We start from the raw sequence: 20,394 nt of genomic DNA on the forward strand, positions 1-20,394 counted from the left end.
AGTCTTGAGACCCTCTGGTCTCTCCCTACCTGGGAATAGGCCTGAGCTGCACGATAAATCTTGCTCCAGCAGAAAGAGGAAGAAAGGAGAATCACCCACAATCTCACCTCCTTGTCAAGGTCTGACCCTGGCTGGCCATTCTTCTGAAAGATCAGAGCAGTAGCCATAGGAAACATGTCATCAGGGGGTACTTCCTGAGGCTCTGGATGCTCATCTGCCCCCGGAGTGATCCCTGCCTGCAGTGATAAGTACTAGTATCTAGTAGTACCCAGAAACCCAGACGTTTGCAGAGGCCACCTGACAAATATATCAGCTCAGTGTTTGTTGAGCGAGTAACAGAGTGCCAAGGAATGGAAGATACTCTCGGATTGTCCTTCTCCTTTTGCTAGGTCCTGCCTTTCTAGCCCAATTCCAGAGCATCTATAGAGAAAGGAGTTAAGGCAGCAAAGAGAAAGGTGGAAGGAGACACTTGGAAAGAACACTTCTCCGTGATTGTCTCTTCTCTTTGTCTCTGAGGAGACCTCTTGTTCAGGAAATACACACCGGTTTCCCAGGGTACCAGTCCCTCCTTGCCGTCAGCCCTAAGCCTGTGCTCTTGCAGGCTGCAGGCAGAAAGAGGTAGACAGTCTAGCTTGGAGACAACTTTAAGCGAATTCAATTACCATAGCAACCAAAACCACCAGAATGGAGATTAGGCTCCAGACAGCAGCAATACAGGCATACGAGAGAAGCAGTGATCCCAAGGCCATCCTGAGAGGTCCAGGGCTGCGGGTAAGGGGTACCCCAGCTCACCTGCACAGCACTCACCAAATTATCCAGGCTTTCTGGGACTCTGCACAGCTTTCACCTAGAGGGGAAAAGGCACCCACCAGGCCTGGAGCTGGAGAGCCCGGAGGGAGCTGGGCCAGTGAGCAGGTGCTGGCTTCTTGGTTTCTAAGGTGTCCATCTCTGGATGGTCAGGGGCCTGGCTTGCCTTCTATAGCTCCCTGCAGTATAGAATTTAAGAGTAAGGCGTCTGGAAAGAAACTCTGGTTTCAAATTCCAGCCCTGCTAAGTGATCTTGAGCAAACGGCTGAACTTTCCTGTGCCTTCATCTTTCCATCTGAGAATGGGGATCACAGTTCCTGCCTTATAGGAGTATTGTAAAGACGGAAAAATAAGAATGCAGAGATTTTCAGTGTGCAGCACCCAGCAAACGCCAGGCAAAGTTATCACTGTTTTACTGGAGCTGTTTTTAATTTGATGATGAGGATGAGGAGGATGAGGAGGAGGATGAAGATTCCAGACACTAGCTTTTCCTGGCCCTTGTCCATTCCATTGCTGTCACTGCCACCCCCTCTGTCATATTGAGCTACCCAGCCTGAGCCAGGCAGAGACGACTCCTAAGACTGACAAGCTGGTTCACAGCAATCAGTCCTCTCCTGCTCCAAAAGGCACTCAGAAACCCAGAGGTTTGCAGAGGCCACCTGACAAATGACCAAAGGCCTTGCTTTCTGTGGGCTCCATCTGGGCCACCAGGTCAGCCTAGAGAGTCTTTGTAAGGATAGAACCCCAGATGGCTGGTGGTCTTATTCACCTACTCCTATCTGCCTAGAGGTGTTTAGTGCTGTAGTTTGGATCTTGAATGTTCCCCAAAGCCCCATGGGTTAAAGACTTGGTTCCCAGATTGGCACTGTCAGGAGGTGGTGGAACCTTTAAGATCTAGAGTCTAGTGGGAGGTCTTCCAGGAAATGGGGTTGTGCCTGGAAGGGGATTGTGGGACCCCAGCCCCTTCCTCTTCCTCTCTTTTGTTCCAGTCCTTGACGACGAGGTGAATGGTTTTGTTCCTCCATGAGCTCTACCATGATGTGCTTCCTTACCACAGGTCCAAAAGCAACGGGACCGATTGACGATACTCTGAAACCTCCCAAACTGTGAGCTAAAATAAACCTTTTGTCTTTATAAGTTGATTATCTCAGGTATTTGTTACCGTGATGGAAAGCTGACAAACACAGGTGTGTGATTATTTTAGCACAAGAGCTGTTGCCTTTGGAGAAGACAGAACCTTCATCTGTAGAGTGGGGACAAAAATAAAGGCCAATCTCAGAGAAACACAGACCTGCCCGTGAGAACCGAGGGTGAAGGTGGGTGCCATCTTCACAGCCTTGTCTCCTGCATGTGCCGGTTCTATTTCCCATGTGGCTTGTGAGCAACGCAAGGGCAAAGGCAACCTTCTTCAATAAAGCAAAGGCCAGTGAAGGTGTATTGTAGTTCACCTCCAGGGGATGTGCTCATTTTTTCTTCCAACGGCTTTTGAACACCAGTGATGAACCAGTCTTGGGGACATTAAGACAAATAAGACTTCAGGAGTTCAGCTTGGCATCAAAGAAGGACCTCCGAGAAACACAGCACAGGGTGTTTTGGGACAGGGGAAAGTGTGCAGAGGACACTTGGGGCAGAACAGCTCACCCCATACGGAGCAGTGAGGCCTGGCATCAGAGAGGCCTCATGCCAGGATTGGTTTGGAAGGAGGAAGACGGTTTTGCCCAGTGGAGAACTCTGGGAGGGGAGTGCAAGCAGAGAGAACAGCAGGTGCAAAGAGGAAGTGTGAAAGGCCTGGTGCATCCGGAGGAAGGTGAGAATTTTAGGGATAAGGCCCACGCACGCACCCATGTGCACGTGTATCTGCTTGTTGGGGATTATAAGGGGGGTGGAAAGAAGAATGGCAAGAGATGAGACCCAAGAGTTAATCTCTCCTCTTATCAGTAACTCTGTAAGCCTCTAGATAGTGTGGCCTGCTAGGCTGGGATTTGTTCAGCTTTATTTGGAGAATTCATTCCCCGGTAGCCAAAGGAATGAGCTTGTTCTAAGTTAACCCCTGACCATTTCTGAAGGTCTGCATTGCTCTCAGGTTTTGGATGTCCCCAGCTGACAGCTTCCTCTCACCCAGCAGAAACAGCTCTGACTGGACAGAACCCTGAAAAGAGAACTCTGACCACCTTCCCTCCTGGAAGGGCTGCATCGATACCCCCAACCTGGCTCTGCTTTGCATTCTCATGCCCCAGACTGGCGGGGTTGTCTGCTCAGGAAGTACAGCCTGACCTGAGCCCCTCTGCTTTGCTCCGTATTTAGCCAGAGTCCTGATTGTTTTTTACCTCCAACATATTTCTCTCTCATGTCCTCTCTTTTCCATTCCCAGTACCACTGCCCTAGTTGAGGTCCTCATCATTTCTCTCCTGGACCACTGCATGAGCCTGCTAATTGGTCCCCCTGCTTCCTATCTGGTCCTCCTTAAATCCATCCTTCACACTTCTGGGCCAGAGTGGGGTTTTTTTTCCAAACATATATCTGGCTGCACCATGGATCTGCCCAAAGCAGAGGCGTCTTGGGGCCTGCATACAGAGCTCCGCTCTTTATCTTGGCAGGTAAGACCTCTGTGGGCTGGCGTGCCCAGCCTTGAGCCCGCTGTGCCCTGCCCCATGCCCTGCTATCTTTGCTCTATCTGATGCTCACGTCAACTCCTTGCTCATTTGGCTGACTCCTCTCTTCTCTTTAGACTCAGCTCAGACCTCATCTCCTCCCAAGAAGCTTTCCCGAGTGCTCAGACTGGACCACATGCTGCCCCAGAGTCCATGACACTCATCACATGCACTAGCTCTGTCACTGCCCACAGCTGGGTGACAATTGCCTCCAACTTCTCATCTGAACGATGGGGATAATGATAAACCTGCCTCGTGGACTTGTTTCGGAAAATTCTTAAATCTAGCATCTCTTCATCTCCCAACCTCCACTGACCCTCCGGTGAGGTTTGAATGATTCTGCACATCACTCACTGCAAAGCGCAGACTCATTTTCTCTTTAAACCATGAGCTCCACTCCAAGAAGGCAGGGCTGGGTCTGTCTTGTTCACCACCATGTATGTCCAGCACCGCGACCAGTGGGGCCCCGATAAGAATGCGTTGGATGGACCCGTGAATTTTTTTGGTGTTTGCTAATACTAACATTAGTGGATAAAGACCTATCAATTCATATAAAATGTGTATTGAATGCCAGGTTCTTGTTAGTATGTGGGTGGGGCAGGGTGTGCCGATGAGACTGAGCCTATTCCTGTGTCCTGGCCAACAGCACCTGGAGTTGGGACTTGAGTTCCACTTGGCAGCGTTTGAAGAGGATGAAGTGAGTAATAGAAGAAGACTTCTTTCTGCCCCTCATCACCATCCCACTGCTCAGTATTTCACGAAGAAGGCTGTTGTGTGTTTCCTTAAAGGAGCCTAAGAACAGTGAACTTGTATTTGCAAAATTGACTCAGGGAGTAGTGAAGAAGTCAGGACCCTACCACTTTGGGGGTTCTGGTCGTCTGGGTGAGAGGAGGTCCCATGGGCCTATCACAGAGGGCCTTCACTCTCATCAACAAAGGGCAAGGAATGTTTTAACCTCTTTAGGCATGCGGTTTTGTTTTTTTGTTCCCTCACTCTCAGGCCGGCTGTCTCCATTCTTTATGACTCTGAGTATGATTTAACACATACACTTAAAAAATGGAAGAACAACTTCTTAAATCTGCAGTAAATGTATTGTTCAATAGATTTGATTTACTAGTTATGAGCTGTGGAAGAGCCGCCTTGGCGATTTACCGTGATGTCTCAGGCATGGGAGTCCTGCCTGGATCTGCTCTGATTCCCATAAAAATAATGCAATGAAGGGAAGACCCACAGCGCAGCTTTGGACTGTAACCACCACTCTCCCCGTTCTGTATATCAGGCCTCCTTTCAAAGGATAGGATGGCAGCTGGAAGGAGAGGTAGAGAATGTGCTTCGATTTTTTTTTTTTAAATATACCTTTGTTTTATTTATTTATTTTTATGTGGTGCTGGGGCTCGAACCCAGCTCCTCGCACATGCCAGGTGAGCGCTCTACCGCTGAGCCACAACCCCAGCCCCAGTGTGCTTGGATTGAGTGGCACTTGTTTCCAAGTGGCTGATGGGGTAAGGAGCATCACAACTTGCTGAGACAATTCGCAGGGCTCCTCCCTGATGACTCTCCAGAGGAAGTCAATGGGACGTATATATGTGTGTTGAGGGGAGAGAGGAACCAAGACTCATAATTTAGAAGAATTCAGAAGGCGTTCTCAGAAGCTTCTTGAGAAAACCCTCCATATAATTGTCCCTGCTTTTGGTCCGTGCATTGCAAACATCTGCTGTTCCCTTGGGCTGTGTGGTAAGTTCCATAGCGGGTAAAGGGGTGGGTGGGTTGGACGTATTTCCAAGCCCAGTCTGCCATGCGGTGTTAGTTCAACAGAGGTGGGGAAGAAGGAGAGCGTTCCCGTGGAAAAGAAACCTGGAGGTTTGGGGAACACCAAGACTCTTCCAACATGGAGGGAGCACCAGGTTCAAGATGTCCGGGAATAGAAAAGCAGGAAAGCAGAAGTCAGCAAGGATTTGGTAACAGGATGAGACACACTGGGGTAGGTGTGCTCAGTGCTGGGGGCAACAGAGATTCATAGAACAACTTCAACCAAGGGGCAACAGTCCTGGGCTTGTGTTTTAGAAAACTGCTCTGGACAGTGAGCTGCAGTACTGGCCTCCTTGGTTGGTGTCCATTTTTTAAAACCCCCGGAACTATGACAGCTCTGGGTCTTCTGCCAACCTCTTGGTGTCTGGTGCCCAGTACTTGCACAGGAACTAAGGTGGCAGTGAAATGCTGGCTCCACTCTGGGGACACACAGCCCCATGGGACAGACGGAGCTCATTCTGTAGGAGGAAGTCACACCCAAATCCTGTTACCAGTTAATTCAGGAGCATCACAAGATTACAGCCAGGGGGCTCACCAGGAAAGGCAGGAACAGAGGCCCAAGGTTCCACTCAGAGAAGGGGTTTTTATGCTTGTGACAAGCTGACCGCTGGCTACGCAACCCTCTGTCCTCTGGGGAGCATCCCCAGTTTCCCCCAGGTTCCTGCACGGGCCTGGGGAAGGGGGCACCATGAACACAGGTGTATCTAAGACAGCATTGTCCAACAGGACTTTTTTGTGATGATGGAAATAGTCTCCATCTGTACCGTCCAACGTGGTAGCCATTAGCTACACGTGACTATCGAGCACTTAAAATGTGACCTCTGCAGTTAAGAAAGTGAATTTTAAATTTTATTAAATTGAATTAAATTAAACAGCCCCTTGTGGCTAGCGGCTATATACTAGACAGGAAAAGTCTTAAAATGTGAGATTCTTAAAGCCGGTTTTATCAAAAGCTGAGCAGGAAGGAAATTCTTATAAGCAATTCATATTTGTCGTGCCTGGAGGTGCTGTGTGCAGGGGATACTGGATGTTGGCACAGTCGGACTAAGGATTTAAATCCTATCTGTGCCACTGAAGGTCAGGGTAGACTTACTGCCTTAACACGCATCACCCAAATTTCAGCAGCTTAACATAATACAAGTTTATTTTTTGCTCATTTTACAATCCACGGAAGGCTGGGAGTAGTCTCTGTGTGACACAGTCTTCCAAGGATCCAGGCTCTTTTCTTCTTGTGGCTCTGCCCTCCTTTAATCTCTTGGAATTCTCTCCATTCATGGAGAAAGAAAGAGAACATCCAGGGTTACCCTGGATGGTTTTTGAGATTGGCCTCTATTATTGTTAGTCGGTTTTCTGTTGCTGTGTCAAAATACCTGAGAAAATCAACTTAAAGGAGAAAAGATTTATTTCAGCTTACAGTTTCAGAGGTTTCGGTCCATGGTCACCTGGCTCTGTTCATTCGTGGCCTGTGATGGGGCAGAATATCATGGCAGGGAAGATGTGGCTCACCTCATCGTTGACAAGAGGGAGAAAGAGAGGAGGGAGAAGAGGCAGCAGTGGGGAACAAAATACAGCCTTCAAAAAGGTGCCCCTAATGGACTCCCTTCTACAGGTCCCGTCTCCTAAAGTCTCCATCACCTCCCAATAGCACCACCATCTGGGGACCAAGCCTTCAGCACATGAGTCTTTGGGTGGTACTCCAAATCCAAACTATACTACTTACCTTGTCAGGAACTTAGTCACATGACCAAACCTAACTGAAAGGGAGCCTGGGGATGTAATCCAGTTGTGTCCCCTAAAAAAGAGAAACTAAGTTTGATTAGCATCTAGTTAGTCTCTGCCACAGGTAACCACTAGCTTAGAGCTTAGTTTTTTGTTGTTGTTGTTTTAAATCTGTAAACTGGGAGTAAAATAAGATTTGATGAAAGCTAAATGAAGTAATGCATGAAAAACCAGGAGTACGGTTGGATTCATGACCACATTTGCCTCTCAGCCTGGGCCTCACTGTGCTCTTGGGCGGAAGCCCTGCAGATCCTAGAAATCTTGCACCCGGAGCACCACTCAGCCATTTCATAGATCCTGCTTTCTTCCCAAGGAATAGGGCAGACTTTGGGCAGAACTCAGCAAGCCCTTGAGATTGCCTGACCCAAGGACTACTGCTGGACCCAGATACAAGTGTTGGACAAACAGGAGGGTCAGGAGGAAGGACTTCTCCCTTGGAGAAGGCTATTGTTGTGGCTGTACTGGGTACTGAACCCAGGGGCGCTTAACCATTGAACCACATCCCCAGCCCTTTTTTTTAATCTTATTTAGAGACAGGACCTTGATAAGTTGCTAAGGCCGGCTTTGAACTAGTGTTCCTCCTGCCTCAGCCTCTCAAGCTACTGGGATTACAGGCCTGCACCACCGTGCCCAGCAACGTGGCTGTTCTTGACTCCCACAAAGGTACAGTTGCTGAAATATTTCCACATGAAATTAAAGGGTATCTGGAATCTGCTTCAAAGTGGGATGGATAGGGTACAGATGAAACACGATTGTCCTCGAGTTGGTAATGATCAAAAGCTAAATGAGGGTTCATTAAACGAGGGGGAATATTATACGATTCTTTCATCTTTTGTGTAGGTTAGAAATGTCCCATGATAAAGAATTTTTAAAGAGCCATGAGGACTCATCTTTAAACAAGGATTATGATTAAGAGTCCAGAAACCTCTTATGACCAAGCATACGACAGCAGCCAGACTGTCTTTGTTTATTTTGTTGACTCATCAAAGAAATTAATGATTTTGTAGCTGGGTTTTCCACAAACCTAGGGAGGCAAACACCCAACCTCAACTTGAGCTCTGAAGGAAAAATGCATCTGAGTAGGAGCATTAGAGATGTGCCGTGCTGGACCGGGCCTTGATGGTCAGGGGTTTGTGTGTGTTTACCAAGAGGAGGATGGTCAGTGTAAAATCAGTGCACAGATCCCCTCAGGGTTACAAACTTCTGCCAAGGCTGGAGACTCAATTTTCTGGCTACAGAGTTCAGGAATGGCTTACCTTGTTGCTTGTAATTGCTTCGTAGAGACTAGTTTTATGTGTGGACAGGACTCAAGTCAGAAAGTCAGAAGACCCTCCCCCAAGGTTCCCCCATTTCTTGACGAATGCTGAAATCCCACCCACTCTATTTCCTTGTCTTAGCTTACTGTTGTTTAAAACATGAATAGTTTAAACTATATTTCTGAATGACATAGTTACTTCCACATTGTTTAGGCAATTTCATCTATTCTTGCTAATGAGGAGGGAATGGGGAGAAATCGGCCCTTGAAGGTCCAGGATGCAGAAATGGGGTGCTACAAAATGAAAAGAGGAGGCAATGGAAAATTTATGTCTAGGGACAAACTTCCCTGATCTCGCACACTTACGGAAGTCCAGTGTGAACAGTAATCACGTGGAAAGAACTCAAGCAACTTGTCTAAATTGCTTTACACATAAACTCTGTGAAACTGTACCCAAGATTTAAAAGAGCTGGTTTCAGACATCTGTGGACTCAGTTACAATATCTTAATGGCCAACATTTTTTTTTGTTTATTATTGGAGGTGAGACATGTTGTATGTAATATCTGACTCCATTCTCACGAACCCTATGAAGTTGGTGCCATCATTAGAACCCATTTTGCAGGTGAGTGAACTAAGCACCAGAGAAGTAAAAAGTGACTTGCCCAAAGTCACACAGCCCAGTAAATGACAGGGCCAAGATTTAAACAGGTCTGTCCGGAACCCATGTTCACACCATTAAGCTTCCATTGTCCCACATTTGCTGATGTGACTTTTCACACAATTTTATACTTAAAAGTCCAGCAACCTTTGGTTTCGTTCGGTACCCTCCTAAGCCATGCCGGGTTCTAGCTAATGGGTTTCCAACAGGCCCCCAAACTGATCTTTATGATGAACACAGTCACGGCTGCAGGCAACCAGGGACATTTCCAACTGACTATGACCTTGCTGTTCCCAAGGAGGTGTTCTGGGGGTGTAACTGACATCCTGCCGGAGGGGAAAGAAAAGAGGCCCCTGAAAACCAATCTGGCTCAAGAGAAGGACACGGGCCAGGTCTCGGCAGGCAACACGGACTCACTTTGTAGATCTGAAAAGCGCTCCTCCTGCACTAGGAGGAGGGCTTTGGGACTCTTTTCATCTAGGATCAGCCCCAAATGGAACACCTTTGTCCTTTCTCTCTGTCCTCATGCCAGTGCTTAAGATCAGTCAGATAGGACCTGGAGGCTGACCCCTTGGCAAATCCATCCCACATTCTCAGCCTGCGAACTGCGAACGAAGGTTAAAATGAATTCAAAATGTGCCAAGCACTGAGCTTGAGACTCAAGACTGGCTGAGGTCCTTTGGCTTACACAGCTTCACGGCCAGAAAAAGACTCCACCGTCAGACAACTAAGACCACCCAGGTGCAAAGAACCTAGTTTGAGGTGCGCAGGAAGGACTGCGGAAGCCCCGAGTGGGGAATGACTTCACCAATGCTTATCTGAACTCTGCCCTGGGTATTTAAGGTTTGAGGCTGAGTGGGGTTTGCTCAGAGAAGACACAGGGGAACAGGGAGTGGTGGAGGGCATCTCTAGAATAGGGCACAACACGAATAAAGTCCTCAAGATGTGGACAGGGGAGAGATTTGTCAGAGAACCAGGAGGAAAAAAAAAAAAAAAAAGGCTGCGTGCTAGAAAACAGAGTGTGAGCGGGTGGAGAAAGGTAAGGCTGAAAAGGAAACGAGGGAGAAGACGTGAGGGGAACAGCGTTTTAGAGGAAAGAGACGATTGCGGGAGGTTGAAGAGGAGTGGCGAGATGGAGCGCAGAGGTGCCTTGCACAACGGTGGAGATGCCCGGTGGATGGTTAGGGGCCAGGGATTGCTCAGGGAAGGAGCATAAACATCTGGGTGAACTTGAAACCATGGGCTGAAATAAACTCTCGGGGACACGGGACAGAAAAGCAAAGAGCCCTGGGAAACATCAGCACGCAAGAAAGAGGAGCCACTGGAGGAGAACTGTGTCCGTAGCCTCCACCCAGATGCCTCCTGATTGTTTCTAGCAAGAAACTAAACAAATAATCAGGTGATCAGGGCCTTTTCCTCTCCCAGGGTTGGCTTCCTTTCCTGGCCTCTCTCTCCGGGAGAGGTCTTAATGCGCAGAAAGCCCTCCACCAAGGCGAGGACTCTCCTAGGATCCGCCTCGGTCAGAGCAGGGGTCGAGCTGGCAGTGGGTCCGCGGAGAGGACTGGCTTTTGGAAGCTTCACTGGAGCCCAGCAACCCTGATGGCTTCCAGTTTGCCACGACTGGACTGGTCTTATGAGATGACCACCCACGCCATGACTGGCCTCCCAAATGAGGGAAAGGCTTTAGGAAGTAGGTAAGGGTTCTTCTCCTTCAAGAAGGGACTGGAAGCATCAGAAGGCATTGAGTTCGGCCATTGGGGCCACCAGATTGGACAGCATATCCTGGCTTGGCCAACTGGATGATCTGGGCTGACGCTCAGCAGGTGAGTCCCTGAACTTCCTGAGAGGGACAAAGCTCCCTGGCATCTGTACACCACCACCACCTACCCCACCTTGGAAAACAAGAGAGAGTCGAGTCACCGCTGAGCTTTGGGACCCCCCAGGCAGATTTTACCTTGAAAATAACTCAAAAGGGTACAACCCCAACCTGCACACACCAAGCCCCCATGCCCCGTCCTGTGGAGACCAAACACAGGAGAGGCCAGCAGAGCCAGGCCACACGTGTCCCCGTAGGCAGACCCTGTCTGGTGGAGGCCCTCTGCTCACAGGAGAGGGGAGTCAGCATCCTGGGAGGTGGCAGGAGGGAGAGCTGAGAGCTTTTTGCTAGCTACTCAGCCTCACACCCCCGTGGCAGTGCCACCACTACCTTTGGTCTCCCATCCATAAAACTCTGGTGATATTGACCACCCAGGATCAAAGCATGGAGCAGCTCCTTGACTTAAGATTGATATGCAAAGTCGGATACAATCCAGGACTTGCCTGTTGCTTTGGATCTCTCAGGCAGCCTTCCTGTCCTCCATCCTTGGTAGCTCCTCTTCCTGCTGGTGGCTTCCTTGGGGCCCCATCTTCTTTCTCATATGCTCACAGATGGAGGTGACAAGGACTCTGATGGCACCTGAGTCAATACTCATATGTCCAGGGGTGGATCGAGGATGGGAGGCAGGGACAGTATCCCAGTGAGAGGACTCCAAGCCCTAGGAGATGATGAGGGGCCACGTCTCCTAAGTGCCTCACTATGGCTCCACTTCCAGCAACCCTGACTTTAGGTGGTCAGGTGAATCAGGGAGGCTGGGGGAGAATTAACAGTAAGGGTCCTGGAACTTGGCCCATAGGAAATTCCCCGTGGACTTCTGAAAGGGGAAGTCCCTTCCTCATCCTCACCCCTAAGATTCTTCCTCCATTCCTTTGAGGGAAGCTTCCCTCTTCTGTGGCTTAGGGAATCGGCTCTCCCAGCAAGGTAAACTTGACTCATTGGGGATTGTGGTTTGGCATTTTTATTGTTATATGCATGTGTGGTGTGTGTGTGTGTGTGTGTGTGTGTGTGTACAATCTAGCAGTTCTATCTTCCTCCCTAGATACATTTCTCCTGCCTGCAACACTGCTATTTTAAACAACAACAACAATAACAACAACAACCAAAGATCATATTGTTCTTCCAATGTGCCAGGTGCTGTTTTAAATGCTTTATCTATGATAGTTCATTTAATCTTCACAATAACCCTCTTATGCCATGGTATTATTTATTGCCATTTTATAAACGAGGAAATCATGGCACAGAGAGATTAAGTAGCTTCCCCAAGTTCACACCGTTAGGTCATAGCAAATACAGGTTCAAATCCAGACAGCTCCAACCTCAGAATCTATGCTTTTTACCTGCAAGGTACACAGTACTCTGAATGTAGAAAGCCGTAACCCTCAGAAGTACAGGCCCACAAATCCAAAATTTCTGCCCCAGGATGGAACAGATCGCTGAAGTAGGACAGCCACAAGCAGTGAGGGTGGGAGCGACCCTTAGCATAGTCTGAGGCAAGCTTCAAAGAGCAAGCCCGAGCAGAGCAGCCCCTGGAAACAGCAGCAGACACATCGGCTTGGCATATCAGCAAAGAAGCAGCCGACTTTGAGCGAGGCTGCTGCTTACCCCCACGGTCCACACGGTGACAAGCTCTGCAAATAGCGGCCAGAGCCAGGGGACTAAAGAAGAATCCTCATGTGTGCACAGCTTGGAAAGGACACACACATACACTCACATACACACACAGAATAGTCATCCATAGGAGCATCGTCTTTAAATAGAAAAGATAGCCTGAAATACTCTCTGAGCTTGCGGGCGTCACACACAGAGACACACACAGCCAGGGCGCTAGTGGAGAAACTGAACGAAGACTCAGCCGTGCCAGTGGCAAGAGGAGAAAATCTAGTGCCCTGGCAGCTCCTGGTTTTCAGTTCCTATTTAAAATGTCTGAATTGGGAGCATCGACAAGCTCCCAAATTAGCTTTTTAAATAGAAGCTGAGAGTTAAAGGAAAAGCGGCCGTGTCATGGGGGAAAAGCAAGTGAAAATTCCGGCCAGGCTGGGCCAGAGGCAGAGGGGGAAGGAGAACAGGCAGTACTGGACGATGCACTGGAGGGCTGGGGGACCAGGGAGTACCTGCATCCCCTGGACAGTGGATCCTCTAATGGCCCAGGGACATCCTTTCTCCCCTCACTCACTGTTATTTTCCAGGTCACCTGGCTACGGGAAGAGTTGTAAATAAAATCCACACTGGCCTGGACTAGAAATCCAAGTCTCTCATATGCATCTCTAGAACTTGGAGAGAGAACAGTCTCAGAAGAGAGAGAACAGTCTACCCTTAGTTCACTTAGACTGGGAGGAATGGAGCAAGGAGTTTCTGAATGAGTGTCCTGGCTTCACAGGGCTTACAAGTCCCAGGAGGCCACAGTTGTCCCACTAGTTGGCCACTCTGGGGAAGGAACGAAGTCCCCAGCCTAACTGTCCTCTGAAGTCTCCAAGCTTTGGGGCCAGCCCCTGAGCTACTGGCAAAGATGCAAAACAATGGGAATGTACAGGGATTCAAACCTGAGTAGAAGTAAAGGAGTGGGTTTCATCTCACCCAAGTTCAACATGGGGTGGAAGACCAAAGGAAAGTGTCCCTTCTGGGACTTGCCTACCCAGAGACTGAGGCACCTTCTAGGGGTCACAGCCGTTGAGGATGGCAATTGTGAGAAAATTAGCTCTTCCCCAGAGGGGAGGAGAGAGGTGGGATCAGTGCCAGGGCCTTCCCTGAATTCTTCCCTGGTCTGCCAGGGAGTGGCAGTGTTGTTAATCATTATTACTGTATGCAAATCAGTATGCAAATCCCACACAGCTCAGAGATTCCAGGCAAATGCTAATGAGGCCCACGCCCACCTCTTGAAAGGCCAATTGTGCACCTTTCAGACTGACACACTGAAAGGGGCTCTGCACCGAGTGAGAGGACACGTGTGAATTAGGGGTTCTAAGCCTCCAAGGTCTCACAATAGTCCTTTAAACTCAGATCACGATAACAGACACTCACCCCTTAATCTGAAAGAGAGTTAGGATTTGTCACAAGCCAAAAGCCCCATTCTGTACTCCGGAAGGTCTTTTTCCAGCGCCTGATCTAGAGCTGCCCTGGCAAGTACAATCTCGCCCTCGCCAAACACTTTGTATTGCTCTCGGTGTATGTCTCAGCACCCACCTCTCCACATTCAGAACTGCCATCGCTCAAGCCTAGCGTTCCGGTCCTGGCAAAGGCAAGCAGCTGTCTCACCTCCGGAGCGGCAGGCCGAGATCTTGGGATTCTCAGCACCGAGGCGACAGACAACAGGGAAAGTCGGAGCCGCCGGTCATCACAGCAGCAAGGATTCAGACCTTTGCGCGCCACCGCCCTGAGGGTGGGAACCGGAGCTGGACATTCGGCCATGGGGGCGCACGCCAACTTCCCACTCTCCATTCTAGGTCAAGGGAACAAGCAGTGAGGATCTAAGGGCTTCAGGAAGGGTCACTGGGGCTGGGCCGGCTCTGGGAGGAAAGGGACCGGCTCAGGTGTGAATTCACGCTCCCAAGTCCGGACTCATGATTCTGGGTACTGGGTACACGTGGCGGGTTAGAAGAGCAAATCCCGACCTCTGGGCCATGCCCTTGCACTCCAGCAGGAGAGCAGCTCTTCGGTGGGATAAGGGCCGTGTGTCCCCCACTCCAACCTCCCGGGATCTCTCCAGCCCTGGTACAAACAGCGCCCGGGGCTAGCCCGGAAGCTTGCGCGGTGATGGGCTCCACCTCGCCAGGTGGCCAGGCTTGGCCTCAAGCAGGTGCTGCTGCCGCGTGGACAGTGAATGAGAAACACCCTGCTAGGTGCACACACCCCACGCGCGCACACACCGGCACTCCCTGCCACCTCTCCCTGGGTCTCCGGCCACACACGCCCCCGAACACGCGCTCACGCAGTACTCCCCGCTCCTCCCCCACCTCCAGGCCGAGCTCACCTTGCCACGCTCACCCTGGTGCCCACCCTCGCCGGCACACGCGCTCACACCCGCGTCGGCACACTTCACCACCTTCAGGCACACCCTAGGATTCCTCACTCGCCCGGGGAGACGCACCAGGCTCTGCCTAGTCTCCCCGCCCCCCGCCCTCCCCCCCCATCACCGCTCACGCGCGCGCCCCTCTACACACACACACACACACACACACTCACACACACCCTCGCGCGCGGAGTCACTCCCCCTCGCACGCCCTCGCCCTGGGCACCCTCCCGCGGCGAGGCTCCAGGTCCTCCTCCTCTCTCCCTCCGCTGCCTGGCTGCTCGGCGCTCTCCGGCCGGGCCTGGGGCCGCCCGGCCGGCGGGGATCGGTAGAGAACCGAGGGCGCAGCCTCGCCGCCTCCCCCGGACTCTCCTCTCCGCCCCGCCTGCGCCGCGCCCCCACCACCTCCTCCAGAGAGGGACCTCGGGAGAGGCAGCCCGTGGCCGGCCGGGCTCCGCTCTGCGCGGCGCCGGCAGCGGCGGGGGCAGGGAGCCAACGAGGGAGCCTGCGAGCCCGTGAGCGGAGCGGAGAGGCGGTGAGGGGACGCGCTACCGAGCTGGGGCTGGAGCGGCCGCGGCGGTGGCGGCGGTGGCGGCGGCGGGGGAGGGAGGGCCCCACGGACCGACGGACGCACGAACCGACCGAGCGAGGGAGGGAGCGAGCAAGAGCAAGACTTCGCCGGCAAGGAGGAGCCGCGCGAGCGGCAGCGGCTGGGCGCTTCCCCGCGCGGCTGGGCGCTCAGCGCCTCCGCGGCCCCCGGCTCCCGGCCGCAGCTTCCTCGCGCGCGCGGGGCGCGGGGCCTGGGGCTTGCTTCGCGGAAGGTAAGAGGGACGCGACCGAGCCTTCTGGAGCCAGCAAGTGAGAGGAGCGCTGCTCCCACGCCTGTTGCTCCAGCTGCCCACGAGGCACCCTCCCACTCCCGCGCCCGGGTGGGTGGGCGCTGGGGAGCCGGAAGGATTGGGGGTGGGGCCGGTGCCGTGGGGGAGCCGGCAGCCGGTCCGGAGGCGTCGGTTCCCTCCGGCTGTGAAGCCACCTCCGGGCAGCTAGGCGCTGTGAGGTTTGGGGGTGGGGGTGTGAACCTCTGCCCTCTTTCCATTGGCCTGCCTTCCCTCCGGGGTGCCAGAGGCAGCGCCTCAGGATCCCGCTGCAGGTGGCGGCGGCTTGCACCGTCCCCGCTCTTTGTGAGCTGAGAAGGAGAGAAATGGCTGAGAGTGGATGCTGGGAGCGGTTTGGGGCGCTTTGCAAAGTTCTCCGGCCCAGCGAGCCTGCGGTGTGCCTACCAGAGGCTGGGGGCCAGTCCATCTGGTCCTGCCCGGCGCCCCTTCCACCCTGCAAGCTCTGGGAAAGGTCTCTCTCAGTGACACCAGAGGCTATCGCAGCCCTGGTGAATGGGTTCCAGTGACTTGCTTTACGAGGTGTTTACACTGGGGGTGGGGGACAGAAGGGACTGGGCAGAGAAGTTACCTGGAATCAACTAAATTCCTGCGCTTGTTTAGTGCTGATATTTGAATCAGATCCAAGATGTTCTGCTTTTCTCCCGGGCTGTCCTGATAAGTCAGCAACAGGCTGAGGTTCCAGACCTGGAATCTTAACAGCAAAAAGAAGTGTATTCCTTTCGAGAGAGCGTCTGAACTTTCTTGGGGTCCTAAGGCACAATGTTTGTAAGACCAAGCATGTGTTGCTGTATTTTGCATGAATATATATGATAAATTTCCGCCTTATTTTTTGTTACTTCAAGCAAATCTGGATGTTTAATGTCCGTAGAAGGGGCTCCTGGGTGTGCACAAATTAAAGGCAAGGCATGTGCACCTTTCCCATTGTGGACATACATGGGCACACGGAAAGGAATTACGTGTTAATTTTTCCCTGTCTTTACTTGAATGCAACACAAGGCAATACACAGGGACCCCCAGAGGAAGAAAGATTAGTGACTTGTTCCCCTTTGTTGTTGAGGTTGAAGAAAAAGAGTTCAGGAAAGTGCCCTGGCCAGCCTAGGAGTGGCACTGTAGAGAAGAGGATCTCTGTGTCCCAGGCCTGTACCTCTCGGATCTCCAGCTTGACTCACCTTGTCAGTTTCATGCCTGCCAACCCAAACCCTGGGGACACAATAGAAACCCTCTGGATCCTGGGCACCTTCCCCTGTCCCCAAACCAGCCCCATTCCGAGCCAAGGGGGATGTGATATAAGATTATGGAAAGTAAGTTTCCAGAGACTCTCCACGGAGGTCATTGAAGGGCAGACCTTGGGGATATGACATTTTTGCTGCTTTGTGCCTGTGCTGAAGTTAGGTGTCAAGCCCTAGGATGGGTTCTGTAGTCACTCTGCCTGTTTTTGGTCTTATACCTTCAAAACAGAAGCTGTTTAACAGGGCAGCTGACTTTTTAAAGCAGGGAAAAAAATATGTTTCCCTTTTCCAGAATTTTTTACCTTTGTCCTTTCAGAGCTTACCTGTTTTAAATGTCTTCCCCACCCCCTCCCCACTGCCAAATCTTTTCCACTGTCAAATTCTTCTGCCAAAAACAAAAATAGCTTCAGATTTTTCATTTGTAAAGCGTCCACGTCCTAGTAAAACCTTGGCATTTGAGGCATGTGCAGTGCCATTGGCTGGAAATGGGGCCGCACGGTAGTGCCTGTTGCAGGATTCATACCCTGGCTGGCTCTGGGAGGTGTTGGTGCCTTCAGCGGTGAGTGGTGCAGTGGCCGCCATGGAAAAGCCCTGATCAAGCAGGTCATGCCTGCAGGATTGTATGCTGGTACGGTTGGAGTGGCTTTGGGCATGGTACCTGGTGGGACACTGTCCTTCCCTTCCAAACCCAGGTGTATGCCCATCCATGTATGTGTGCATGTACGCACGTGTGTGTACACACACAAAGAAAGTAGCAATGGGATGATTGCTCTTTTTTGTACCTTTAACCAGGAGGACAAATTCTGAGGCTCTAGAGATAGGCTGGTACTTTTTTGACCTTCTTCAGGAAGATTGGAAGATTGTACAGCATTAATTCATGGGGTAAATGTTTGGCCTTGGACCAAAGACTTTATGATAGATACAGAGGGGGGTATTTTTTGCCCTCCCCTGAGCTCTCAATTATCCATATAAAAGCAGTTTATAAAATACTCGTGGCCTTTAGAAAAGAGGAAATTGGCTTGGGATTAAGAGAGTAAGGTGATGGGACTCAGTTTAGCAGAGACAGGTACTGGCATTGTGGCTTGGGAGTCAGACGGAGCTGAACTTGGAGAACGGAAGGGAAAGGGTATCATCCCCTCAGGGTGTATAGCCATGCAGCTGGCCAAGCAGGGTTCCACAGGGTATCTTCTGATTCAATAGTCTTACTTTTTGTCACTTGACCCCTCTGCAGGTCCTACCTCTTTGAGCTCCATTCTGGGATAAAGCAAGGATGTTAAGGGTCAAAAGCTCAGGGCCCAGAGTCTGAGGCCTGGCCCCCTCTAGGTGAGTTCTGTGGTCAGACCAGGCCTTGGGTTGCCTTGGGTTCCAAGTGACTCAGGTTGTGTGCCCTGTTCTGGGCACCAGCCTCATCAGGAATTCCCAGAACTCCCTCTGCTGAGACGAAGCTCAGGCTAATTGCATCCCCACAGCAACAAGCCCAGATGCTCTACTTCCCGCTCTGCACGGGCAGCTGTCATGAGGCTGTCTCAGTGAGACCAGAGTTACATTCCTGATGTCCTGGATCCAGTAGAATTGGAGATTTTTTGAACCAAAGGATCCCCTGTCATTTTCTTGTCCAATTCTTTCATTTCACAGATGAGGACTCTGAGACTCAGAGGGTATCAGTGATTTGCTTACAGGTTCAGGATAGCACTGAAACAGGAATGCAAGTTCTCCAGAGCCCTTGCTATCTGCTGCCTGGGGAAGGCAGGGAGAGGAGTCTCTGTATCCTGCCCTTGCCTGTCAGGAATGTTGTATTTGGCCATACCTAGATCAGGAAAGCCATTTGGTAGTGAGCTAATGAATGGTCTATTTAAAAATTGTCAATTCCTATATACGTGAAACTTAGTCATTTTGAAGGAAATTTTCTGATTCCCATGGGCAGAAACATCATAGGATTTTTGTGGAAAAAAAATTCAGTGCTATGTAGAAAAGTGCCTCCCACAGTGCCCAGGCATTGTCAGTGCTCAGTAAACATTACCTAAGTCAGAATTGGAACCTCTGTGACCAGCGTCTAGATTGTGGGCTTGCTTCCCAGCTCCCTGGTCTCTTGGAAAATTAGCCAAGCATGCTGAGGGACAGTAAAATCTCCTGTCCAAAAAAAAAAAAAGCATAGTTCGTTCGTTATGAGGGTAAATTTATTGAAGAAAGATAGACAATGCAGGATGTATTCCTGCATCTTTTGTTAGTGGCATGTGGGCTACCCACTGTCTTGGATTAAAGATCCCCATTCATTCCTTGCATCTCTTGGTTTCCCTAATCAAGATCTCATCAGGCCTGTGCTGTTTTTCTATTTTCTGAGGGTGACACTTATGGGCAATATCCTTGTCTTTGCTGTTGTCTTCTGTAGCATCTGGATCAACCCCCCTTTTTTAGGGAGCAGAGGGACCTGTGAGATTTCCCTTGGTGTGCGGGGGGCATAATTGAGGCAGATTTCAGCTCCTTGAGGATACTTGACTGAGGCTACAGTGAGTCAGAAGCAGACACTCAATTCTAGGGTTCTTTTGATTCAGCTCTGTCTTCAGAATCCACTATCTTTTGGAGAAAGAACACCCACCCTTGACGTCCCTGAAATACATTAGCAAGGCACAGAGTAAAATCAATGGACCACAAATGGTGCCAACTTGAGTGCCTACTCCTGCACTGCACTGTGCTTCTCCTGGCTTATGATGGAAAAGTTGAGGTGTTATGGCCTTTGCCCTTAAAGAGCTTAGTGTGGGCTGGGGAGAGCCAGGGAGTGGCCTGGCTGCACTTTTAACTCTGCATTGAGACTGCCTGGGTTTAAAGCTCTCTGCGTCCTTATCACATCCTTTAGGCAATTGTTATAACTCCTTATACTTGTTTTTCTTCATCCACAAAATGAGGACTAGGAGGGTGTGTAGCACACAGGGCTTTTGATGGGCTAGGTGGAGATGAGGCATGGAAGCATGGGGTCCTGTACCTGGCATGATCAGTGCTCAGTAAACTGCTGGCAGGGGAATCTCTGTGCTGCCACTTTGGGGATTGCTAGACTGCTCTGTAACTGTAAACCTTAGTTTTTCTTATCTATGAAGCAAGAAACATGACAGACTCTTCTTCCTAGGATTGCTGTGAAGATTCAATGACACAAACCATGGGAAATGGTGCAAAGCTTGCATAGAATAGGTGTTAAATTACTGTTAGCTATTATTATTACTAAGACATATGTAAAGAAGGTGCAATCCTGGCCAGAGGGTGGTGTGCACTAAAGTAGAGAGGCAAAATACTGAGAGCCCAAAGGAAGGAAAGCATCTTACAGTGGGGAGATGAGGAGGAATCTCAGGGAAGGTGATGAACAGGTAGGATTCTAATAGGCAGGGTGAGGGAGAGGGATACTCCTGACAGAAGGATGAATGACCTAGAGACAAAC

Source organism: Callospermophilus lateralis, chromosome 7 (assembly GCF_048772815.1).
Source record: "Callospermophilus lateralis isolate mCalLat2 chromosome 7, mCalLat2.hap1, whole genome shotgun sequence".
In the NCBI taxonomy this organism is placed as follows: Eukaryota; Metazoa; Chordata; class Mammalia; order Rodentia; family Sciuridae; genus Callospermophilus; species Callospermophilus lateralis.